Source organism: Vidua macroura, chromosome 7, assembly GCF_024509145.1.
Source record: "Vidua macroura isolate BioBank_ID:100142 chromosome 7, ASM2450914v1, whole genome shotgun sequence".
Classification (NCBI taxonomy): Eukaryota; Metazoa; Chordata; class Aves; order Passeriformes; family Viduidae; genus Vidua; species Vidua macroura.
The window spans coordinates 4,055,996-4,070,662 of record NC_071577.1 but is presented as its reverse complement, the minus strand read 5'-3'; the positions used below and the strand labels follow the sequence as shown (position 1 = coordinate 4,070,662).

Here is a 14,667-nt window from a genome sequence, read left to right as displayed (position 1 = left end):
TTTAGCCACAAATGTGGGTTTTTAAGGCTCGGCAGCCCCGGGATGAGGCGAGCTCTCCGCAGCGGGGCTGGGTTGGCGCTGCCTCGCTGTTAAATAAGACATCAGCGCCTTTAAATCCCCCCCTCGCCGCAGTGACCCGGCACACTCAGGGCTGCCCGGAGCCCCCCGAGCCCAGCGCGGCCCGGGCGCTCGGAGGCGGCAGCGCTGCCTCGGTTCTGTTTGTACTGCCTTAATTGCTGTCGTTATTTCAGCCGGGACCGGCCGGGCCGGGGCTTTTCGTGCCTTTCCCCTGCCCCTGCTGGCCCCGGGGATGCCACAGGGACCCTGCTGTGCCCGGCCGGGGGGTGCTGGGGCCACCCCCGGCGCTGACCCCAACACCCGCAGGGAGGGGCCGGGGGTCTGCCCTCCCTTGGGAATGCCCTCCCGAAGGACTTGAGCATCCTCCCCGTCCTCCTACGAGCGGGAGCTGCCCCTCGGAAGAGACTCCCCCCCCCACCGCTCAGGTGTCCCACGGGGCCGTGTCCATCTCCGTGGGCCACGAGGAGAGCGATGGGGCCGGGAAGCGAATCCCCGCCGTCGCCGTCATAAAGCACCCGGCACCCTGACACACAAAAGCAACACCATATGTACGAAGACAACCTGTATGAATTATAAATTGCACCATAAAAATTGATTGCCTATCCCAACCCTTCGGAAACGCGGGCAGCGCGGAGGGGGCGGCACCGGGAGGGGACGCTGTGCCCGGCCACGCCGTGTCCCCCCGGGGTGCCGGGTCCCTTCCGTCCCCTCCCGCCGCCGCGGGATGCTCGCCCGCCCCTTGCTTGCTCTTTTCTCCCTCCCGCTACGCCTGGACCATAGAGAGCCTTAATCTATTTATTTCAAGCCACTTCATCCTCTCCCCCGCTTTTGTCCCGGCCCCAGCCTCTGGCTTTGTGGCAGGACCGCTGAGGTTTTAAAAGCCCCTTCCCCTATAGTTTGAGGTCTCCTTGGCTGCCTGAATTACAATGGCTAAAACAGGATTACACTGACCTGATCCTATTAAACTCGCCAATCGATCTGTGCCGCCCTCCCTCCGGCTCCGCGAACTTACTCGCCCAACTTTCCCCGGGGCTCAGCCTGGCAAGAGGGAGAAGCCGAGAAGCCAAAGGCCGCCTGATGGAGGATGGAAGGAAGGAAGGAAGGGTGGATGGAGGGAACTTTTGTTTTCTTGGTTTGTTGCTTTTTTTTTTTTTTTTTTTTTTTTTTTTTAATGGAGCCACGTGGATTTTAAACCTCTGCTTCATCTCCCAGAATCTCGGCTCCGAACTAAAAGGCGGCGTTTCCTCGGTGCCCAGACTGCCAGCTCTGGCAGGAGATTGAGTCAAACCCGCAAAACCACGCCGAAAAGGGCTATTTCAGCTAAAAGCAAAACGACCCTACGGAATGCCCGCAGAATTCCGTGGAATTTGTAAAAATTTTAGCTACCAGCAAAACCCTGCGGTGAGGGGGATGTGGGGCAGCAAGCGCCGCGTTCCGCCTGTTACAGACAGCCCAGCGAGGGGGAAAACCCTGGGGAGGCACAGCCCGCATCCCTCCGTGCCGCGGGGGCAGCGGCCGGAGCATCCCCCGCGTCCCTCGGGCAGCGAGTCCCGGCTCCCTCCGAGCTGCGGCCGCAGCTCCGGGCTCTGCCGAGCTGCGGCGGCGCTGGGGATGCTCCAGCGCCAGCATCTGCGGGGGAACGGGAATTCATCCCCCACGTGTCCCCCGGGAGAACAACCAGCAGGCGGGGGGACCGGCTGGACACGGCAGTAAAATCCGGGGTGTTCACTCCGGCCTGCCAGGGCGGCTGAAGTGGTGGCGAGGGGCCGGGGTGAGCGGCAAAGGCTCCATCGCCGGCTCCGGGGGAGCGCTTTTAGTGCTCACATCCTATTAATTAACGGAGCAACAGACAAACCGGGGATTCCCATTTATCATTTTCCAGGAGAGTGTTACCGGCAGCGAGGAGCTGACTGTGTGGGGCCGAGTGCCTGGAGCTCCCAATCTTCTCTAAAAGACGCCAATACCCCAAAAAATGGCCTCCCCAAAAGGGCCATTAGCAGTGATTTTTCTTTTTTTTTTTTTTTAAGTTAGCACGTCTTGATACTACCAGAAGTGATTGAAATTGCAACTCCCTGAGTATAAACAGAAATTTTTACTGTTCTGCTCCCTGTTTTGATCCTCTTCAAGATTTTTGGTTTTGCTGCAAAAGCATCCCTACTTGGAAATGTTGTGGGGAAAGCTGAGGTTGGCCCCAAAAGCCCTTTAAGAAACATCTGCCTCCCTTGCTGGCATTTCCAGAACAGGCAAAAGAAGCCATGGGAATGGGTTATACAAATTAAGGAATTGGGGTATTTTTGCTGGCTTGACTCGAAACAAACCTGTCAGCTCCTCTGGGCCACAGCAACATCTCTTCACCACAAATCCTCCTGCACCATCCCCGAGGCGTCCTCGGGGTGTGTCCCATCACCCCAAATGTGGCAGCTGGGGGTGAGACACCTTGTCGAACACACAATTCCCCCACAATTCCGTGATAAAAACCACCAGGCCACCCTCCTGCCCGAATTCCATGCCCTGCACCCAACTTGGAAAGCGCCTCTGAGCTTTTAAGGAGCAGTAACTGTTTAGTTTTCCTTCACTGCTTGGGAAAAAAAAAAAAAAAAAAAAAAAGTCTTAGTGCTTTTCACCCAAACCCCCAAAAGGATTTGGGTTTTTGGGTTGAAATTCTCTCTGCCCACCCCAGACACCAAGCCAGACCCTCAGATTGCAGCGACACACCCCGGATGATTTCATCTCTGGCAAAGACCAGGGCAGAGTTCCCCAGCCCAGCCAGTGGGAGTGGAGGGGACGGGTGACAGCAGAGACCTTCTGCAAACCCGTAGCTGCGCCATGGAGAGCGTTTACAAATAATCTCTCAATTGCTGAGGAGCCACTCGGGCTTTTCTGAGCCTGGTTACAGCCGTGGGCTCGCAGTGTCTGTCAGAAACACTGCCCCTCTGAATTAGGCTCATGGTCATTTTTAAGACACACATCTGTATTTTTTTTCCCAGCCAGATGCTGGGCTCCTAAGCCCACTGCTGCTATTTCTCCCCCCTCCCCAATTATTTTCAAATTTCCCCGTTTCCAGAGCGGCAATAAGTCCCCGCCAAAGGAGGGTAATGGGAAGGCTCTCTCCGAGAGAAATTGTTAATTTGGGATTTATAAAGGACTTTCCTTAATGAATAATAGTTGAGCTCGATCTGTCTTCCTGCCTCGTTCTGCAAAGTAACATTTGTAAAGTAAGGTGATCCCAATTACTCCCTCTAATGACCCTCTCCAGGAGAGATTCCAGAGGGGGAGCCACGAATCCTCTGCTGCCCTGGTGCCAGGAGCATCCCCTGCTGCCAGGGCTCCCTGGGTTCACCCAGCTCCCAGTCCCCCACCTCCCTGCCTGTCGTGGATCAGCTCCAGGATGTCCTGCGAATCTTGCGGGACTCACCGGATTGTTTGGGCTGGGAGAGACCTCAAAGCTCAGCTCATTTCAACCTCCCACTAGCCCAGGTTGCTCCAGGCCCTGCCCAGCCTGGCCCGGGACACTTCCAGGGATGAGGCGTTAACAGCTTGGCATCCCAGTGGATAGAGAAGAATGGGGAAGTCCCCTGCTGGCGTTGTCACCCCTTGTCCCCAGGGTGCCAGGTCCAGAGGGGGTCACAACGCCCTGACCCCCACCCATCTCCTGGCTTGTCAGAGAGAGGGGAAATGACTCAATTTCTGCCCAAAAGTGTCTTCACAGGAGAAAATACCGGCGCTGAAGGGTCCTTGGATCAGCAGGAGGGGAATGGATCCGGCAGCTCGAGCCAGGCAGGCTCAAATGAGGAGCAAGGCCCTTTTTCCTTACGTGTTGTTTTTTTTTTTTTTTTTTTTTTTTTTTTTTTTTTTTGCTTAAAATATGGATCCATTACAGATCAGAGCCAACTAACAAGGTTTGGGGAGTCTCACATCATCTCCAGGTCTTCAGCTGGAGACTGGACGCCTTCAGGGCTTTGATGCTTTAGCCAAGAGTGGCTTCTTGCCTTTGCAAGTGCCTTCTCCAGCTGTTTTCTCCTTTTTTATCCTGCCTCTCTTCCCTTTGCTTCCCCTCTGCAGCAGGGAACGAAGGTGTGGAAATCCCATTCCCTTCCCTCCTTTTCTTGCTGTCATCCCACATCTCTGTCCCACGTCCAGAGGTTGGTGGAACATCTGGAGGGCCAGGAGCCAAGGATGGGAAATTTTTCCCATGCTGCAAATCCTGCTTCCCTGGCTCCCCAACACTTGGGACAGAGACCTTCTCTGCCACACCACCAGTGCTTCCCTTTCTCCTTTGCCTCCACTCCAAGAACATGAGCCCAGAGGTGCCCCAGCACCCAGAGAACACTTTCCCAGTAATTCCAGTGGAGAAGGAAAATCCAGGAAAAAATACTTATTAAAAAAAAAAAAAAAAAGCAGCAAAATAAAATTCTCTTTCAAATCCGTTCTGCACTGCTGGAAGGAACTAAGAAGCACAAGTTGTAAGAGCCTTGCTCTGGGTCACCTTCAGAAGAGGTGACCCACGGACGACACTGCCTTTGGATGCCTCGTCCCTGCTCCAAGGACTATTTTGGGTGTTTGAGCTCTGCTACGCTGCCCGAGTGCAAAGAACACGCTCCTTTTCTCTCCCTGCCTCCAAAAATCCTCCCCCTGGTGAGCCAGAGCTGCTGTGAGCCGGGCACGGAGCTCAGAGCTTCCCTCACCTCGCAGGGAGGGGATTCTGTATCCCGGCTCTGGCTGCGGGCTCCGGGGAGCGCTGGAGAGGATGAAATCCCGAATTATTTCTTCACCTGGCACAAAACCTCGGCGCTGCCAGTATTAACTGGCCAGGCCGATTAAGTGGCAGCCACCAGCCAATAAATAAATTGGAACCATCTCCAGACCTGATTAGCTTGCTAATTAAGCTCAGTTACGGGGAAATCTGCAGTCAATCAGCCCGGCCATTACCAGTTGGATCCGCAGAGCGGGAGATGGGGATGCTGCACCTCTGCTGGGAAGAGCAGGAGGAGGAGGAGGAGGAGGAGGAGGAGGGGAGCGCGCTGGGGGTGGGGAGGAAGGTGGTGCCCAGTCCGCTTTCCCCAGCAGCAGTCGGAGAGGCTCATCCCTGCGGGGGATGCCCCACAGCTCCCCAAAACCGCAGGGCGCCTCCGAAGAAAAGGGTGAAAACAGGGCCGGGGGGTGCAGTGGATTTTTTTTTTTTTTTTTGACCGGGACAGGCTGCTCCCCACGGGAATTTGCAGTTCTGCCCTCTCCCTCTGGCTCCCAGCTCCCAGGCAGCAGCTGGGGACCTTCAGAGGATGCTGAGGGACATCTTCATCCCAGCACGGCAGCCACGGGGGGTTCGCTCCCCTCTCGGGGGTTCTGCCGCCAAGGGAGATCCAACCTCCTCGGGCTGGCCCAAAGCTGAGCTGGGATTTCCAAGCCCGTGTCCATCCAGCGCTGGCAGCATTGCAGGATGAGACGTTTTGGCATTTGGGAACCCCTTTTCTCCCTCCTGCTGCCAGTGGGCATCAGGCAGGGAGCTTTTCTCTCCTTCTCAGCCTTCCTCTGGCCCCGGCAGCTCGAGGCTGCTGCAGATCCCAGCCTTTCCTTCATTAGACCGACATTCCTGGCCTTCGATTGCCACTGATCCTCCCAAAAGACGCGACTCGTTTGCTCCTGCACCCAAACGGCAATAAATGACCATTTTTGCCTGCAGGAGGTGATCGGGACAGTCTCTTCAGCTGAGCAACGAGCAGCACCAATTCCTGAAAGGCTGGAGCGAGCTCCGGGGTTTTTGTGCATTCCCTGGAAGCCCAAGGTCAATCCCTGGGCACCAGCAAAGCCCCGCGTCCCTCCTGCTCCCTGGAACGGCATCACCTCTCCTCTCGCACCGCTTCAGCGCTCCTCATCCCTTCTCTGGACCCAGGGAGCGTCCCCGGCTCCCAAACAAACCCATCTGGGAGCGGGAGATCGGTGCGGGCAGAACGCAAATAAATAAGTGCTAATTGCTGGCGCTGGGCGTCAAATGGTGACTGCCAGCGCATTTATTGGGCAATTAAAGGGCTTTACTGGGCATTAGGAGAGATCAATGACTGCCCGCTGGGATTCCCAGCCTGGCTTTCCCTCTGCACTTGGAGTGGTTTCACCGGGAATGGCCACGGTTCCCTCCTGGTCCCTCCCGCAGGCTGTGCTCTGCCTTTAGGGTCGGGTTTGAGCACCTGGAAGGTCTTTCCCAGCCTCAGTGGTTCTCCAAAGTCACGTCCTGGGCTTTGCCAGAAGAAACATCCACTGAGGATTACTAAACTCACTGAAAACAGGTGACTCGGAAGTCCCTGAATTTTCAACTTCCAGGCTGGGGAAACCCACAGCAAAACCCCCATGAAATCAGATTTCAGACACATCCAGCTCTGGCTTTTGGCCACAGGTGGAGAAATAGAGACCTGGCTCTTTAAGGCCTCCACAGAGCATAAAACGTTTTTGTTTAAAACCCAGGTGGATCTGGGTCTCTTCTGGAAAACAAAGCTGTTTATCAGGAAGCATCAGCCCCATCGCCTGAGCTTCCCATCCTTGTCCCATCGCTCCCCTCGCACCAGTTTGGATTTGTATTAAAAACCAAATAAAAAGCAGCAGAAGTGCCCAGGGAATGTCCTGGATGAGGGCTAAAAGCAGGTGGTACCTATGGAGTGAGAATCTTCAGGGCTCTGGAGAAGCTTCCTTGAGCTGGTGCTCCCAGCATCCACCAGAGTGAATCCTTTGGAGGCAAGGGTGGAACTGCACAGCAAGGCCCTTATGGCAGAACAACAGTTTGGGCTCTTTAGGAATTACCTTTTCTCTTAAATAAAGGAGAAAAAAAAAAAAAAAAGAAAAAAAGGGGATGTTTCCCCCACTCCCATTACGGGAATCAAGAGTTTTCCATCAGAACCTCCTCCTGACCCCCGTTGCTTTGCTGTAGGATATTTCCTTTTTTCCCAAGGCATCAGTGAATGCCACCAGCTGGGAGCATTTCAGGGGTACACAGGGGTGGGCTCGGGGTAAGGTGAGGAACGTGGGCATGAAAGGCATCCTTAAATCTGCTCCACCATCCCTGAGCACCAGGATCTTCCAGGAGAAGCCAGATCTTAGGAGGGTTGTTAGGGAGAGAGAGCAGCCAGCCGTGCCCATCACAAAATCAAAACCCACATCCCTTCAGGAGAGCAAAGGAGGGGAGGGACGGATGGTTCCTAAAAAAAAGGAGCACTACTACAGCTTTCCACCCAGGGGGAATCCAAACCGAGTTCTCCCACGCTGGAAGTTCACATTTCAAATCCAGAAGGGGAGAACACAAAGCACCACCTCCTGCCTCGGTGCTGGGGGGCTGAACGGGGTGGGGAAACCTTTCAGGAACAAAGGGCTGCAGCTGCTGCGTGACAAACCAGCCACGTGACCCCAAAAAAGGGGGGAAAAAGGAACATCCACAAGCAGTCCTGTGGCTTTTCATCCCGCACGGTGCTGCTGGAGCCTCCCTGGAGCACTTGGAAAGGAAGAGCAGGGAAAGAAACAGGAAAGTTCCCCCAAATCCCCGTGGGACAGGAGAGGTGGGAGGCTGGATGGGCGGTGAGGAATGGACAGATTTAGGAGAAGGCACAGCAGGCTGAGGAGATAAATCCCAACCCCCCAGATCCCAGGCTGTGGCAGCCCCACTCAGACCACGAGGATACAATTTCACCTTTCCAGCCTTGGCCAGGTTTTCTCTGGAGCAAGATCGGCACTGATGCCCCCTGGGGCATCTTGTCCCTCCTGGGTGGCTTTGAGATCATCAGGTGCAAGGTCAGGAAAAGAGCCAACCCCAATCTGCTGCTTCTCCCTCTTTTTGAGGGAAATCCCCCACTTTTCCCACCTTTCCTCAACTCTGAGCACCCCTAATTTCTCTGTGAGACAAGCACAGACTGGGCAAACCACAGCATTGGTTCTCTCTCTGTGCTGCCCTTGTAGATCTTAAATGTCTCATTTCATTCTTTACACCAGGGTGCCAGAGTTGTTTAAATTATCTTGAAATCATCATTTCCCCCCCTTTCAACGCACATTTATGGAATCTTACCTGCTCTTCTCCAAGGACCACAGAGCTCTGCCAACATTATGTAATTTTTTCCTGCAGGGACCTTTCCAGCGAGTTCCCAGTCTGCCCTGGTGAAAACCCATCACCTCCTGCTTCCCTCTCCATCACCTCCTGTTTGTCTTCTCCTTGAGCCTGCTCAGATTCCCGATTTCTCCTGGGGTTGTACTCGGGACAAGACCTCTAAAACTGTAAATAAATGTCAATCAGCTGCCCATTGTTCAGGGCTTTGAGCTGGTTCACAGAAGCCTCATGGAGAGCCACCATTTCCCTCCAACGAAGTGATTAGGCCGTGCCACATCCTGACCTTAGAGATGTTTTATTATTCTTACTTTAAACGATCATTTGGACCAATTTAGCAGATACAGATGTAACCATTCCCAGCCTAATTCCTTGGATCCCCTCCAGAGAGTCTTAAAGCCAAGGTGCAACATTTACTGCTCCCTTCCTCGGGGAGAATAACTGTTTTTAATGAAAGCTCCCATATTTTTGGCTGGGAGATCTGTCACTCACCCCACATGCACTTTCAGAACTCTTAGATATACACCCACTACGGCCCCGCTGACTTATTGCTTTTTAATTTATCAATTTGCACCATTACTGGCTCTTCTGACGTGCCAGGTCCTGGACAATCCTTCATCTTTATTGCTGGCAAAGAGTGACAGGATCTGAGCAGCCACAGGAGAAGGAAGCAGGGGGGGCTCAGTGGAACCACGAAGACTCAAAGAACAATCTGCGACCAACAAGTTTTCTTGTCTTTATTAGAAAGAGACCTATACAATATAGCAGCCTCTCTCTGCAGTACTTTACAGCTTTTTTTTGTTGTTGTTGTTGTTCCTTTTTTTTAATTTTTATTTTTATTTTTAATTTTTCAGAATACTGTACAGCTGACACAAAAAAATCTCGACGTGTAGAGGGAGAGAGAGAGAGAGGAAAGGGGAACATAATACAAACTGGCATACTTAATCAAACCCAAATAATAGGAAACAACAAGCAAAGTGAAATGTTTGTCAATTGGTTTAATTACAGTACAAACAATATAAATAAAGCATCATCGAGTCATTGTAAAACAAACTTGCTGGATGAGGTAATATAAAAACAACAACAAAAGACCTTTTTTTTTTTTTTTTTTTTTTTTTTAGAATTTCCACACTGTCTCGTCATCATTTATACATTATTATTTACAGAAACAGAAAACAAACAAAAAAACCCCAAACCCCAACAACCCAAAACTTGCTATGAAGCCTGCCATGTGCTAGGTATCTCCTGCCTCTACCCCGAGCAGGTGTCCCCTACTCACCTGGGCTCCCTCCCGACTCAACTGGAAAGACAAACACCACAAAGCAGAAAGACTTGGAAGATTTGGGGGCTGAACACAAAATCCAGCCTTTGCAGGTTGGAGCTGGGCCAAGCATTTGGGATATGCTCACATCCTGCTGAAGCCCAGGGGTTTTAAGGCAGCAGGAGCTGCAGATCCCAGCTCTTGGCCGTTCCAAGGCGAGCCAAGAACATCAGAAAACGAGTCCCTGGTGTTTTAGGAGATGCTCCTGCCCCAAAGACCCCTCGGTCTGTGCACCCACACGCAGTGTGCCACTGAAAGGTGCTCTTGACAGCGACACAGTAAAAGGGAGCTGGGCCAAACCCTGGACACTTGGGACTAGCAGGGAGCTGTGTGCTGTCAGAGGATGGGTACATCCTCTTTTTCCTCTGCAGATTCGATGGAGAATCCAGCTGAGTCCCTGGTTCCCTCAGGAAAAAACACTGGGCGGGTTTTCCACAGCACTTCAAAGGAATTGAAGGAGTGGGAAATGAAAGATCCTCCCGTCGTTTCTGCACACCCAGCACGGCCCTCTCCACAGCTCCTTCCTTGCCCTCTCCCTATGGATTGCCCCTGGAAGGACAAGAAACCAAAGCCAGGGCAGAGATGGTGTCAACAACGCTGGCTCAGCTGTTCCCAGACTGCAGCACCTGAGGTTTGTGGCACCCCCACAGCAAAATCTTGGGAGCCAGTCATGGCCAAGAACACGTGGAGGGAGGGATGAGGAGCAGCCCTTGGGCAAGAACCCAGCTGGAGACAGCTCTTAGGAACATCTCACTGGGAAACATCTCCCCGTTATCCCCGACAGCCCCAAAAGGCAGCAGGACCCCAAAGCGCCGCTGAATCCCCGACAGCTCAGTGGTCCCACGCTCGGGTTCAGCCAGAAAGATGAGTCTCAAGCAAATTGGTATTAAAAAGGGCCTCTGAAGTGCAAGACTCTCTCCTTTCTACCTCCACAATCTCCTTCCCTGGAGCTTCCCACCCCCAGGGCTGGCGAGCTGGGATTTCCCCTCTCCAGCACGGGGGGCCAGTCCTGGAGGCCGAGCTCAAGGTTTTCTCAAGCTGAATGTTGCTGCCTGGAGGAACTGGATTTTCGGAAAACCTCTGAGGCTGCAGCAAGCCTGGACCTCATCTCCCTGCACCTCTTCATCCCTCAAGCCAGCGTCCCCCATCCTGCCTCCTTGGAAGTGGCTGGTCTGACTCCAGCTGGGAAAAGCATCCAACCAAAGGCTGGCTCCAGCTCCTGATGGTGATTAGGGCATTCCCACAACCCCTGGCAGCAGTGTGAGGAGCAGGCACCAGCACACACACACACACAAAGCAAGTGCAAAGTGTGACACCCTGGCTGCACTTCTCCCACCGGTTCAACTCAGCTCAACTCCTACATTTGGGATGCCAAAAAAACCCCCACATTCAGCACCAAAACCCTTCTTGGGTCCTGCAGGAGGAGTTTGGGGTTTGGGGCACAGAGGAGATGTGCACGAGCTGTCTCTGTGAGGGGTTTTCCTCCTCGTACCCTGCAATTCCTGAAGACCAGGGAAGTGTTTGCAGCTACTTCAGCTCTCAGGAACAACAAAAATCCCACACGGATCAGTTGTGGCAAGCAGGGTGCATTCAGTGCCAGCAAGCAACGTGGCCACCGTCCCCAAAGCATGCCATGAGACCTCTGAAGGGTCCCCCACCCACCCCCCTCACATTCTGTACAGAACACACAAATGTAAAAATGAGTAGCTCTGAAGCACTGCTGAACAGCCAGTCCTTAGCACTGGAAGCTAAAAAAAAAACCCACATCCAGAAAATGCATGGCTGAGGGGAAGCTGGGGCTCTGCCTGCCCACAGAACCCAGAGCGCCACGGGGGATTGGGATACAGGCAGGCATGGGGAGATGAAGAGGTTAAAACTGCTGAAATGCACAAAGACATCTTTATTTTATCCACCCACAAGCAAAATTCTCCCCCCTGAACATGGTAGTAAACGATGGGAGTTGATTCACCCACATCTTGCTGTCGCCCTGAACCAAAACATGGGGCCAGAAACATGCTTGGCGATTTGGGGCTGAAGATGGCCCTAAAAAAAACCCCAAACCGACCTTTTACTTTTCAGAAATCATGCAATTCCCCTCTCTAAACGTGAACTATTCACAGCTCCTGACAATCCTGGCCAAAACCCCTCAAACCTCCCTTTAAAGCGTGGGACAGACTCAGTCAACTCAAGGTAAACTGTCCCAATATTTACTGTAAAAACTGGCCCATGCTAAACAACAAAGCAAAACCTACAAATATCCTAAACCAACAAATTCACCCATCTACAACTCTGGATGTTTTGCTCTATGACCTCTATTATTTTTTTCAAACAGGAGATTATTTTCCAATAAAACCAATCAAGCCAACCTTCTTCTTCTGGTAGCTTAGAACTCAAAACTCATTGCAGAACCTCTGAATTTGGGGTAGCTCAGTGTTTCTTTTCTACCTTGAAAAGAACTTTACTCTGCAGCGGTTCTGTTTCTTTTTTTTTTTTTTTTCCTGTTGTGCAGCAAACACAAGAACATCCAAAACCAGGTTTTCTACGCAGTAAATTTTACCCACAAATCATCAAGAATGGAAGGGGTGGAACTGAGGATCCAGGCCCAAGAGGCAGAGATCCCACCTAAGGGTCGCTGTAGCAGCCCCTGGAGGGGGAAGGAAGATGCCTGACAGTGAGATGAGGATGGGGAAGTTGTCTTCTCTCCAGCCAAGCTGCCTCAAAGTTTGGTCCCCCACGCTCCCCTCGAGTCCCCCCTCTGACAACAACCACGTAACCAAACATGAAATGACCATTTCACCAACAACAAACCCCAACAACCATCCCTGTTAAGGTGCAAAGGCGGCTCCCCGAGACGTTTGGGAAGGGCCCCTTGGGGACCCCCTTGTGAAATCTGTGCTTGTCTCCACTACCACTACTTTATACTAGAAACTACAAATTACTTCATTTCTCCCGATCTCCATACAAATATAAAAGCTGAAGCTATTCCAACCCCATATAATCTAATTATTCTACATTACAGTTACCCAAACCTGGATCTGCATTCCCACCCCGACTCCTCTCCCTACGTGACTCGGCCTTCTCTGGCCCAGGGAAATCTCCAAGTGCAGCTAAAGCTTTTTATTTTTCTTGCACTAACACACATAATTTAAGGGAAGGGGGACAAGACAGCGAATTAAACAATGTTAATGTCTACATGGTTATTTTACACTGCGCCCAAATGCTTCAAAATCCCCTCCACCTTCCAGGAGCTCACCCGGCTTTCCAAGCAGCACCAAGGTTCTCCGAGCTTTTTAAATTTTTTTTTTTTTCTGCTCCTCTTTTTACCACCAAAATTGGAAAACTGGTAATGGGAGCCCTTGGTCAAATCTCTGCATTCAGGGGAGGACCCTGAATTTTCCCAAGGTTGGGTCTTTCTTCTTCATGAAGAACAAGGAGAAGTGAACTGTCCCTGGCAATATCCAGGTTCAGCTGTGACACATCCGACTGAATTCCACAGCAATTAGCCAAAGAGAGGAGGAAATATGGAAACACCAAGGGCTGACTCGCTTCTGGTGTTTTAGTCATGGATAAAGTGCAGAGGAAGGGGGATTTCAAGGTATCTGGGATGAGGGGAAGGACTGGGGGGGTGCAATGACAACCACTGCTGCAGACTCCGTTCAGAGAGAACAGCTTGGGCTGCTGGGTTTCTGCTGGGATTTCTCATGGACTGGGTCACAGCTAGGGCTTGTTTTGTTCCCAGCCTGCTCAAAGGGTGTGAACAGCCTGGCAAGAGGGCTCCAAAAAAGCAACAAGAGCGGCTAAACACCAGACAAGGAGCGGTGGGAGAATGGAGTGAAAGCAACAGGAACGGCATTCCTGTGGGATCTCCAAGTGCCAGGAGACGTTGCCCGATTCTGCACCTGGATGGCTCCAAGAGCAGCCTCTGCAAAGTGCAAACACACCCCCTGAAAAGCCTGAGGAGCTCTCAAAGCCAAGCCCCACCAGGATCCAGCCAAGGAGAGCTTCCTCCAACCCCTGCCTTTCCCCCCCTGTCCTCCACCCTGCAAGGAGTGACTCGGTGACAACAGCCCTGGGTGACCTCACCCAGAGGGTCCCTTCCAGCTCAGGATATTCTGGGATCTCCTGACCTCTGCCACGTGCAGGGCTGGGAATCCTCCCCACAGACCCCCACATCCACACTGCTTCAACATAGTTATGCCAACACTTAGGGGAAAACCACGTTTAGGTTAAAAGCAACCGTGTTACCACTTAATTAAAGAATCACTTGGCTTGCCTGGATGCATAATTTTTCCTGTAATACACTGGAATTTCCTCTCCTAAAAATATTCTGTGCTTTTTCAAGGGCTGCCTTCAGAAGATTTTTAGGGCAAGGACCACGAAATTTGTCTACCTGCAATCTGCCTGGTTGCCCTTGTTTCTCAAACATCACCCTCAGCCTTGTCAGAGGAAGGTGGCCCAAAGAGAGCATTAAACAATGTACAGAAAATAATCTCAATTAGGAAAAAACCCCAGCTCTGAAACGGAATGTGCACTTTGAACACTGCCCACCGCGGGTTTGAAACACTGGACTTGGTTTTTGGGATACAAATGCCCTGGATGCTCCTGGGGGGAACAGGAGGCAGCTCTAGCACCTCTGGGATTGCCATTCCTGAATCCCTGCTGTGGCAAAGCTCCTGAGCACCAGCACACAGCGGGGGTTTCACAGCATCCCCTCCAGCTGCACATCAGCTGGGCTGTCCTGTCCCCTCCCTGAGGGACCACCTGTAAGTACCAAATGTCAGGAATGGCGGAGAAATGGCAGTTCAAACAGACACCTTTCCTGAATTAAAAAAAAAAAATTAAATTAAAATATTTAGAAGTATCCCAGTGGGAAGGGAATCAGCTGTGTCTGGTGCAGTCAGCCTAGGCTGGCTGGAGAAAGATTCCCTCTTCCCAGATACTCAAAGGTCTAGAAAACAACAAAGTACAAAAGGACAACACCATCAAAGAGGAGAAGCTGGTCAATATTCCTGTGCTTCCACCTCAAGGCTCGTTTCTCAGCCACAATTTTGCCTCAAATCCGTAATTTTTCTTTTTTTTTTGGTTTTCCTTAAGATAACCACGTCGCATTTCTTCCTTTAAATTTTGTCCACATTCAGTTTATTTAGCAACTGCTGCTCCCATTTGTGTGCTGAATGACACCCGGAGCCCC

General features: G+C 52.0%; 1 protein-coding gene across 2 annotated transcripts in view; it reads right to left on the bottom strand.

The window, feature by feature from the left end:
* The window catches only part of AGAP1 (ArfGAP with GTPase domain, ankyrin repeat and PH domain 1), a 343,329-nt gene that overhangs the window by 22,095 nt on the left and 306,567 nt on the right, over nucleotides 1-14,667 (bottom strand). The window lies entirely within an intron of this gene.